This window comes from Chelonia mydas, chromosome 7, assembly GCF_015237465.2.
Source record: "Chelonia mydas isolate rCheMyd1 chromosome 7, rCheMyd1.pri.v2, whole genome shotgun sequence".
NCBI classification, from domain to species: Eukaryota; Metazoa; Chordata; order Testudines; family Cheloniidae; genus Chelonia; species Chelonia mydas.
The window spans coordinates 37,649,133-37,660,156 of NC_057853.1; the positions used below are offsets into that span (position 1 = coordinate 37,649,133).

The 11,024-nt window shown below is 39.3% G+C and overlaps 1 long non-coding RNA gene across 1 annotated transcript; it reads left to right on the forward strand.

The window, feature by feature from the left end:
- Positions 1-2,647: 2,647 nt before the first annotated feature.
- LOC122466579 lies at positions 2,648-8,577 on the forward strand. The gene is made up of 3 exons (XR_006292209.1): positions 2,648-3,417; positions 5,288-5,428; positions 7,719-8,577. It is a non-coding gene; the product is annotated as an uncharacterized LOC122466579 (long non-coding RNA).
- Positions 8,578-11,024: the final 2,447 nt, after the last annotated feature.

Sequence of the window (11,024 nt, forward strand, 5' to 3'; positions counted from 1 at the left end):
TGTTTTAGCAGCTCTATTTTGTTACTGCCACCTGTGTTAGTATGCAAGTGCATCTGTTTGCGCATCTAGCAAACTGCTGTGTTTTGTTGCCTTCCCAATCCATCTTATGCTTTGAAATGCAGATGAGAAGAGCTAGTAGGCAAGTCGGAGATTTCCCCAGCATAATTTCTGATGTGAGACAGGTTTCAGAGTAACAGCCGTGTTAGTCTGTATTCGTAAAAAGAAAAGGAGTACTTGTGGCACCTTAGAGACTAACCAGTTTATTTGAGCATGAGCTTTCGTGAGCTACAGCTCACTTCATCGGATGCATAGCATATCGTGGAAACTGCAGAAGACATTATATACACACAGAGACCATGAAACAAAACTTCCTCCCACCCCACTCTCCTGCTGGTAACAGGTTATCTAAAGTGATCATCAAGTAGAGCCATTTCCAGCACAAATCCAGGTTTTCTCACCCTTTTCCCCCCTCCCCCCCCCCCCCACATACAAACTCACTCTCCTGCTGGTAATAGCCCATCCCTCTTTGAAACCTCTCTTTATAATGCGCATGATAATCAAGAAAAGGAGTACTTGTGGCACCTTAGAGACTTTCGTGAGCTACAGCTCACTTCATCGGATGCTCATGCTCAAATAAACTGGTTAGTCTCTAAGGTGCCAAAAGTACTCCTTTTCTTTTTACGAATACAGACTAACACGGCTGTTACTCTGAAACATGATAATCAAGGTGGGTCATTTCCAGCACTAATCCAGGTTTTCTCACCCCCCCCCACACACACACCCCCCTCCAAATACCACACACACAAACTCACTCTCTGGTCACGCAATCACAGACATGAGGGTCGCTATCTTAAAGCAAAAAAACTTCAAGTCCAGACTCCAGCGAGAAACTGCTGAATTGGAATTCATTTGCAAATTGGATACTATTAATTTGGGCTTGAATAGAGACTGGGAGTGGCTAAGTCATTATGCAAGGTAGCCTATCTCCCCTTGTTTTTTTTCCTACAACCCCCCCCCAAGACGTTCTGGTTAAACTTGGATTATTGCTGTGCACATTGTAAGATGAGCTATTGCCAGCAGGAGAGTGAGTTTGTGTGTGTGGTATTTGGAGGGGTGTGTGGGGGGGGTGAGAACCTGGATTAGTGCTGGAAATGACCCACCTTGATTATCATGCGCATTATAAAGAGAGGTTTCAAAGAGGGATGGGCTATTACCAGCAGGAGAGTGAGTTTGTGTGGGGGGGGGGGGGGGAAGGGTGAGAACCTGGATTTGTGCTGGAAATGGCTCTACTTGATGATCACTTTAGATAAGCTGTTACCAGCAGGAGAGTGGGGTGGGAGGAAGTTTTGTTTCATGGTCTCTGTGTGTATATAATGTCTTCTGCAGTTTCCACGATATGCTATGCATCCGATGAAGTGAGCTGTAGCTCACGAAAGCTCATGCTCAAATAAACTGGTTAGTCTCTAAGGTGCCACAAGTACTCCTTTTCTTTTGATGTGAGACAGTTGCCAGAGATTTTTTTAGCATTTGTTTTGGGTCCTGATTACACCACTGAAATAAGATTCACCCCTTAAATAAGTTATTGGACTCTTTAACTGGTCAATGTGGCTGGGGCCAAATCTGGCGTCAGCATTTGTTTAACACAGTTTCTCTCACTGCTTGGCTCCATCCACACTAAAAGCAGCCCCTGAACTTTGAGGTGTTCAATTTGTAAAAATCAAAATCTGGACTGAGGCCCAAATCAGGCAGCCCAGGCCCATTGCTACACAAAAGAGCCTTATTTAATAGGGATGTTTGGCATTCCTATAGCACCTTCCACAGGAGGACTTCAATGTATTATGCAGCAGTATGTTCAGCCTTTATGCTCCCGAAAATTGGGGAGGAAATTGTTTGATCTTGTGTAAAGTGCATATGGATGTTGTAGATCTGGATGCCCTATGACTGCATGTAATAACAATGGCAGCAAGCACTAACGACTTAAGCATAACCACACTGGTAAGTAAGTACCATGCCCATTTTACAAGAGGAAAAATTGAGGCAGAGGTTAAATGATGTAATCGGCATTAAGGAACAAGTCTACGGCTGAGCCAAGAAAAAAAAAATTCAGGTCCCCTGACCTCTACTCCTATGTTTTAATTAAGCTTTCCCTTCGAATGATTCCAGTACAAAACAAATTCAAATTCCAAGCAAGTTGTTTCCTAAATAAAAGGAACCTACTGTGAACTAGTAAAATCCTCATATATTATAGCTCCAAAAAGTATGGCTGACAGAAGTGATATATTCAAGGTGTTTAGGGATTATTTTCCCAGAAATGCTAAATGGGCATGGGGAGGTACTGTGCTTCTTTTTCCCTTTACATGCACTGTTCATAGGACCAACAGCTCCAAGTACATTTTCCCTTGTTTCTGCCCAATTAAATAAAGTAGGAACAAAGAAAACAAGAACAGTGAGGCAGCTGCCCCAAGGATCCAGCACTCCTTTCTCTCTCTCCCAATCTAATTTTTCATTCATTATGTGACAGATTTGAAAGGCAACATAATAAATACCAGTACTGAAATGGGGTTTACTGCATAGTAGAAACTTAGAACAATATCTTTGTTAAAATAGATTCTTTCCTTGAGATTCTATAGTGCATAGCAGGAAGCACATTATATTTTCGTGTGATTATACTATTCTGTTTAAAGGTAGCAATGTATTTCGAGTTACTGGAAGTATTGGGTAGATGTTAGAACTGGTAGAAAGTTAGTCTTTGGACGAAAATAAAAGATTTTTCGGTCAATTTCAATTTTTTTTTTTTCAAATGAACCTCCCTCCCCCTTTGTTGTAGTTTTTGGTTTTCAACAAGCAATATTTTCAATTCACTTAATATACAAAGAAATGAACATGAGCACCATTAGGAATAAAACAAATTGACTAAGGTGTTATATAGGAGGCCCTGATACTAAATGATTAAAATTTATCAATACAGGAATAAACTTCCATATACTTGGCAGTAAAACCAAATCTTGTCGTCCATAGCAGAGCATGTCTGTGATGTTATGTGGATTGGAGTAATGAACCATATAGTGGGCTGAAGCAAGGTCAGCTGAAATACAAAGGACATGGGGTTATAAAATGCTGCCATCTCAAAGAACATAGTGTCTCCAAAAACATGGGGCAGAGTGAGCAAATGTCTAGTCAGAAGAGTCGGGGGTAGGGCATTTTGACTAGCCAGTGCATTCAAATGACTTTTCTTGTCTTCATTTAGCTAGCTAAAGACAAAAGAATTGGTATATTCCAGGTTGAGAGAGAGACATTTGCTGCAAAAGAACTACCATAAAAGACAACTGAAGACATTATATCTCCACAAGCATCTTGGAAAAAAAATAGTAATTGCCACACATGGAGAGGGAGGGACCCTAAGACTGTTACCATACAGTAAGTAGTAATGATTCTAGATTTCACATTGCTGCTTGCTCATAGGCTCTGCTGACAGATTTTTTTACCATAAAAACTGCATGGTAATATTTTAGCATTCAAAAAGGAGATAAGCTGCATTTTAGAATGAATGTATTCTACTCCCACGATTGGCTTTCAGGTTTGGCTTAGTTTCATATCCATAGTCATATGCGTCAATCAGATATTCAGGCAAATTCCCATAAAAGCTTTTATTTAAAAAAATAAAACAATTTGCAAAAATGTATAACACCGTTCTGGAAACACAAGATACATACATCCTTTTAAGGCAGTGGAAAAATAAGTCTACAAGTGAGCATATTAGGTGAAACTAGAAAAACAAGTAGTCTGAGGAAGAAAGTATTTAGTTGACCAGGGAAGAACTACATCATTCAGGTAACTAGGCCAAAAAAAGCTTTATTTTATAAATGTCTGGATTTTTAGCAATCTTTGTAGGTTCCCCGCCCCCCGCCCCCATATTCTGAGAACTAAACTATACAGAACTGACTTATTCCCAGGCCTTGGATGTTAACTTTACCATCAAGGTGCCCCATACTCCTCTTAACTGAGCAATAGCACCTGGAGTTTCTTCCTTTTTCCAGTATAATCGTAGAGACAGGAGACTAAGAGAGAGATAATCAGTTGCACATTTATACAGGATAGCTCTGCTTTAACTGAGATGCCTAACAGCATAGCAACCATGCTTAGAAGTCACTTGGAGTCATTCTGAATAATTTTTGTACTGGCTTGCTTATTGTCCCACAGAAGATAGTTGTCCTTTGCCACATGTGAGGCCACAGCTGCAGAGAGATTTCTTTGTCTATAAATTGTTGCCAATTTTCCTTAAACCTAATTTTTGTTCCATTTCTAAATGTCATTAGTTCCCTCTATTAGTTTAGCAATTAAGCCAGGAATGTAAGACTTGAGAAGCAACTGTTTCTATACCTCTCATGTGTCTCCTACATCCTCCTACCCTTCAGGAATGAAGTGCATCATATTTTCCACTAAAAAAAGAGTGTAAAAAAGACCAGACTGTATGTCCCCATGGCCCCCAGAATTGCTTGTCCAGAACCTCTGGCATGTGATTCTTGGCTAGTCTCAGAGTCTTATACTATGTGGTCCCTGTAGTGCCATTGCAAAGGGATGAAACTGTTCGTTCCGTTTAACGTATGCAGTGTAGTTGTAGCTGTATCGATTCCAGGATATTAGAGAGAGAAGGTGAGTGAGGTAATATCATCCGTTGGACCTGGGTGACTCAAAAGCTATCTCCCTCCCTAACAGAAATTGGTCCAATAAAAAAAAATATATTCTCACCTATCTTGTCTCTCCGTTCCCATTTAAGATACTGTCTCCCACTAGAAAGACAGATACACTGTACGGTGGAAATTTTTGAATGGCTGTGCTAGAAGCATCAATTCTGCTCTTGGAATATCACTAAAAGTGGAAGTCATACATGAACTAAATGTGATAAAGGGAGTCTTTAAAACTCCCTTTATTTTCTTTTGAGTCCCACTGGATCAAAAATGGGAGCATGCACTAAGAACTGTAAAATGGATTTTAGTGAACCAGGGTATGACCAAAAGCAGCAATGGCTCTATTTATACTGGCCATCTCACTTCGGTGTTCTTTTGTCTGTACAAAAGACCTGGCAAGGTTTAGAGAAAGATCAGATAAGCCATTGCTTATGTTTTTTTTCAGTACACTGTGTACTTCTTCCAAATGTTACAACACCCTTCCCGTTAGATGTGTGTCTGATCTTAGGAGACAAGCAGCTTTAGTCATGAAAAACACAAAAGAGATGCATCATTAACAAATATGTTTTTACCACACAAATCTGCTCTCTTTATTTTAGGGTGGCTATATCCTGTGATATGCAAGTGCCTGCATTGTAGTCTTCAACTTGCTCTGCAAAATATAATCTATTGCTGTATGCGTCACACCATGCCTGTATTAAAGAACATGCTTGCAGAGGACAATAGCTAGTCAGAGGCAGGTACATTTCTCTTCACTATTTCTTAAAATGATCTCCATTATTTTAGGCTTTTCAAGGTTTCTGCCGTACAATAATTGAATTTTACTTGTTACAAAGAAAATAACAAGTGTTTGCAATATTTTCTTCTGATGTTAAGCATCATGTGAGAAAGATTTAATGCCAACAGTAACAAAAATGTTACAGGCCACATTCATACTGCAACTGCCACTGACTTTCAATAGGAGCTGTGTGTGAGGAAGACTATGGCAAGTGAAAAGAACGTGGTATTTCATAGCTTTTAAACATGTATCACTATTTGAAATTTTGACCCTACCACAGATTGGTTTATTACTGTAAATTTGTACAAGAGTCCTTAGCCACAGCCTCTATGAACAGAAGGTGGAAGTATTGATTCTGAAAGGAAAAAAAAAAAGATTCTATCAGAACTAAATAGATTCTGCACAAAGACAGAAAATGACAGCATACCTCATTTCATTAATTAAGCTTTTCAACATCAGGAGCTCTTTTTGATTTCAAAATGTAAAATACTTAAGCCTCTCTCTGCATGCTGCATTTTTGTTTTGCACCATAATACTTCATCTACCTATTCTTGCATTGCTGATATTCCAAGCAGTTTCCATTTTTTAATTATTTAAAGTTTTGGCACAGAAGAGAGGAAGCTTGCTCATTTGGGAGGCAAATGCCATTTCTTTCAAGGGTATTGCTAGAAGAGCAAGTTAAAGGGTCTTTTAGATATAATTTTCTATATTTAAATGATACACTTAAGTGAATATTTATAACATCCCTGAATATTTGGAATTTAGCCTAGATCATTTAACAGATTAATGCTAAATACAAAGTACTGCATTCATGCTGGTTACATTTTGTATATTAGTACACAAGTAGTCTCCCATTCTTCCTTAACATGCTTCCCACATATCCTTTTGGAAGATAAGTCATTCTTCATTTAATACCACATCTGAGAAATTTGGTGTGGTGAGCATAGCATAAATTTGACACACTGTCAAATAGATATAGTTATGAATGGAGCAAATCTAATGATTCATTTGCAAATATTACCAGAAGCTTGTATATGGGAGTGCACACTGAGCTTCAAGCTATGGGGAGGATTTAAGTCTCTGTAAATAAAGCCTAATCTTTTACCACCTTTCTAGTTTTAAATGTCAGTGGTTATGTTGGATTGTTGGAGTTGAGAAGCATACTTACTGGCATACTTAGTTGTTGTAATATCAGTGCTCAATTCATGCAAGTATGTCATTTGCAGGGATCTTTCTTTTTGTTCAATTGGCAATTTCACTTGTCTTAGGCCTTCATTATATTAATTCTTCCAGACACTCATTTGAGTTTAACCCAGAGTTTAACCCAGAGAGTTTCAGCAAAGGTAAGACTGAAGGGCTCTGGAGATGATGATAGCAAGGCAATTCCAACAATCTCCCATAAAAGAAAGATATGAGAGACAGAGAAACACCAAAAGTGTGATGGCATCAAGAGATGGTTTAACAGGAATGAGTACAGCACGCTTTTCTTTAGAGAAACTCTTATCTTTTCCTCCAGCAGAATAATCCCCTCCAATAATGGCCCAGTATCTTGTAGCTAGCCTTTATCAGATAAAAGGGATGTTGGCCTAGAGCTACTTCACAGACTGCAGCCTACCCAGCACCCCTAGAACTTCCGTAAGCAACCAGCTCAAAAAGGACTCTGCATTTGCAAAGATGTGATTTATGGAAACAGAGTTTGGTCCAAATTGAGGTGATTTTATCTCAGAATTATTTTGAATAAAATTATCAAAGTGAGAAACACTTGATCACTATGAGAAGCAGGCAGACTGGACATATTAACACTGTTCACCGAAAATGGTTCCTCTTGTTGGGACTTTGCAGATACAATGAGGGAAGCAAAGTTGTCGCTCCAGCTCCAGACAATGGCAAGTGCTGTATATTTTACAGCAGGCTAGACCTGAAGTCTACAACAAAATTGCTGGTGCTCAAACAGGAGAAACTTCTGCAAAATTTAGAGTATTTTATTTTAATTAATTTAATATAAAGTTATATATAGTGGCTTCATAGAAGCAACCTTGGGAAGCTGGCTAGGAAATAGATGGGGCTTTTGGCATGGGGGAAGGTGAGCAATATTTTGAAATTGTGGAAAAACCAAATTAGCTAAGAGGTCTGTGTTAACTATTTTGCAGATCTTTACAACTTTAAATGTTAACATTAATATTTAATCTTTGTTTTCAAATGTAATCCAATGAGATGAACAGGACACTTCATACCTCTTGGTTATTTTTCAGGGTAGTGGCATATTCAAGAAGACAGCACTGTCTCTAACACTGTTCACGTTTTTAAACTCTTCTTCACAGCCATGAGCACTAGAAACAAACAAAAGCTTAGAGGTTAGAGCAGAGTTCTGCAGCAATTGGTGGATTCCATGACAGATCCCACAGTGAAATACTAGAATACATGGGGACATGTTGATAGCATATGCTTTCAAAACTGCTGCAATCAATCAGTCAGATTCTAAACCACACTGCTTCATCTGACTTCCCTCCCACATCAGTCACACGTCATCTGACAGTGTGGTGGCTGGTAAGGACAAAGCCTGGGAAAAGCATTTTTAGTACCCATTATATCTTTGGCTGAGGACGAGGCCATCAACAGAGTGACCTACTGGCAAGCCATTTTCTTCATCGGAAGCCCAGGAAATCCAGTGGCAGTCTAACTTTTAAGGGCAGATGATCCAAAAATGTGTTTTATCCTGACAGGAAACATGCTACTGAATCTCAAAGTGGAAGAGAGAATAATCTGTCCATGACAAAAGTATAACTATCATCTATTACCTCCAATCCTGCCCCCAAAACAAGCAATATTTTTATTTATATGTAGCAAACACTGCACCAGCTTCCTGTATGCCTGTGATGATCTTGCCTATGTATTATACAGGGTCACTTATAAACTTGTAAATATTCCTATAAAATTATTTTTAAAGAGGTATTTTGTAAACTAGTTTACTCAACTTTTGTATCATCCCTTCTCTAAAAAGATACAGAAACTAGCTAATTTAAAGGTCTGGTATATTCCGAGAGATTAGCACCATGTGAAAAAAGCACTGTTGCCACAAGTATTGCTGTTGCAATAAATACTTTGAAACCTGATTTGGTTTTATTTTTGGTTGGGACATGTGCTATGTTTTTTAAAAACTTAAATTCCATTAGCTCAATTGAAACATTCACTTAAAGATGCAGCTTTTGGTTCAATGGTTATTGGCGGGTACCATCTATTACATAGAATAACAGTCTCCCTCTGCATGTTTTATGGTGCATCACTCTACGAATTCCTTTTTGCCATTCACATTTATGGACCAGCATTCATCTTCTATTCAGAAAACTCAAAAAATCTCCCTTTAAATCACCATTAAGACTGCATTGCCAGCAAGTCTGCCCATCTCTTTCAGCACAAGGTTTCCCTACTCTCTCCACCTTTCCGTATTACATTGTACTTATAGATCCAATTCTCAGACACGGCTTTGAGTCCCTTCTCTGTAAAAAGCCCCTGTTCTTTCCTCTATGTAATTTGTTACCTTCTAGGAGAATCTTGAACCCTCAAACACAACCTCCTTGTTTTATCAGTACTCCTGGTGCAGAGTCTTTCATATTTTGAAAGAGGTAAAGAGACTTAAATGTGTTTAAACTGATGCACTGTAGGCTTTACTGTGCCTCCAGCTTTTTGATTCTGAAGTGGCAAGTAGTGATCAGGCCAGCATTGGGCTTCCCTTGGCAAACCTGATCCCTTCTCAACTCCAAACTTTCTGAAAGAAGGGTGTCTGGAGAGTAACTTGGAATTCTGCCCCCTGGCCTGGCCATTCCTCTCTGAAAGAGGCAATAGATTCATGTATATACCTCCCATCTACCTTGATGAAGGTCAAGGTGAAAACTCGTGCCAGCCTGGGAAGATGTGTGCCACCACTTGTCCCTGGAACTCTCTTTTGCCCTACTCTCCCATAAAAGATATTTCCGTTTTCAGTGGCTAGCCAAGCTGCATGCTCAATGTCCCTCCCAAACTCTGTATCACCACTTCTGGGGGAGAAGAGATGTGATTTAATTATTCCTAGTCTCATAGTAGGACCAGAAAACATTGTCTCTGGAGCTACTGGCCCTTTCATTACTCTGGTGCTGAAACCCCACCCCTTAGCTCAGTGACATTATAGTGCCAATTATTTTCATGGGTGCATCTATTCTGTCCTGCTTTTATGGCTCAGTCATTTGTTATCTAAATTTGACTTTTAGTGCTGCAGTACAAAAAAAAATGTGGACAGCTCATCTAAAACTAAGATTATGTATTTAAAATCCACAGATACATCCAAGACAACTGGCTCCTGTCTACCCATTCAGTCATATCTGAAATAGGCATTTTGTTCCTTTATGCAGTGTTCTGGCTGGTTTATGTAATATTTTAAGATCCTGATTAGGGAGCTAATCCATTATTTGGCTTCTCTTCAAAAATTCTCTTATTACAGTCCTTCTGCTTGAAAATTATTATTCACTTCATGCCTTCCATATTTTCTTCACATATGTATGTCTGTCACATTGTCACACAATGTGAGACCCAAAGCAAGTGAAGAACAGATGTAGATACCTGACAGAGTGCATAAAATAGTTAGCGTCCAAGAACTATGGAACTCATGAATAAGTTTAATTGCAGATTTCCTAAGTAGTAGATCTGTTTGGAATTCAAAGGAATATGCGTGACCCTTTCTGTAGTGTTCAAACAGCTGTTCACTTTCAGCCTGGCCACATGCCTTTCTGTTAATGGAGGCAAACCTATTACCTAGCTTTGAGCCTGAGTTGCTGCCTTGGTCCATCATGTGGGGGTATGAATCCTTCTGCCCAAATCGTATCTGTGGAGTCAGGGCTGGATCTCCTCCATTTGTGAGCTTTTGTGTGAATGGGATTTTATACACATGAATGTTTAGGGAATGGCTGTTCAGATAAATGTTCATTGTCACCCTCAGTAGCAGCAGCTTTGGATGCTATAACAAGTTGCTAAAAATGATCATCCAGGAAATCAGATCTCTATCAAAACAACTTCTAAAACAGTATTATATAATGTTAGATATACAAGGCCTTGAATCTGCTTGAGGTTATAGAAGCAAAGTTAGGATTTATCCAATTCAAACCATTATTTGGAAACTAGGAATATTTTGCCAATGAATACCCCCACCATAATCTAGGACAAAGTATCTATGCTTCAAGTTGCTGTGCTGAGAAGGTGGAAGGAGATGGCTTTGAGCCACTTTTTGGCACTGGTGTTCCTGGGGCCTGCACAGGCCACAATGGCTCCAGGTGTCACATCAAACTTGCCAATGACCAGGCTGAGCATGTAGACTACAGCCTCACCCCACTTGCTCCTGACACGTGCTTTTCTAAACCATTACACCTGGGCAGTAAGAAAAGGGTGGTGACATCATGTTGCTTAAATTGCGGCAAGGGAGATTTAGGTTGGACATTAGGACAAACTTCTTAACTACACTTACAGTTAAGCACTGGAACAAATTACTGTGGAATCTCTGTAACTGGAGGTTTTTAAGAACAGGTTAGAAA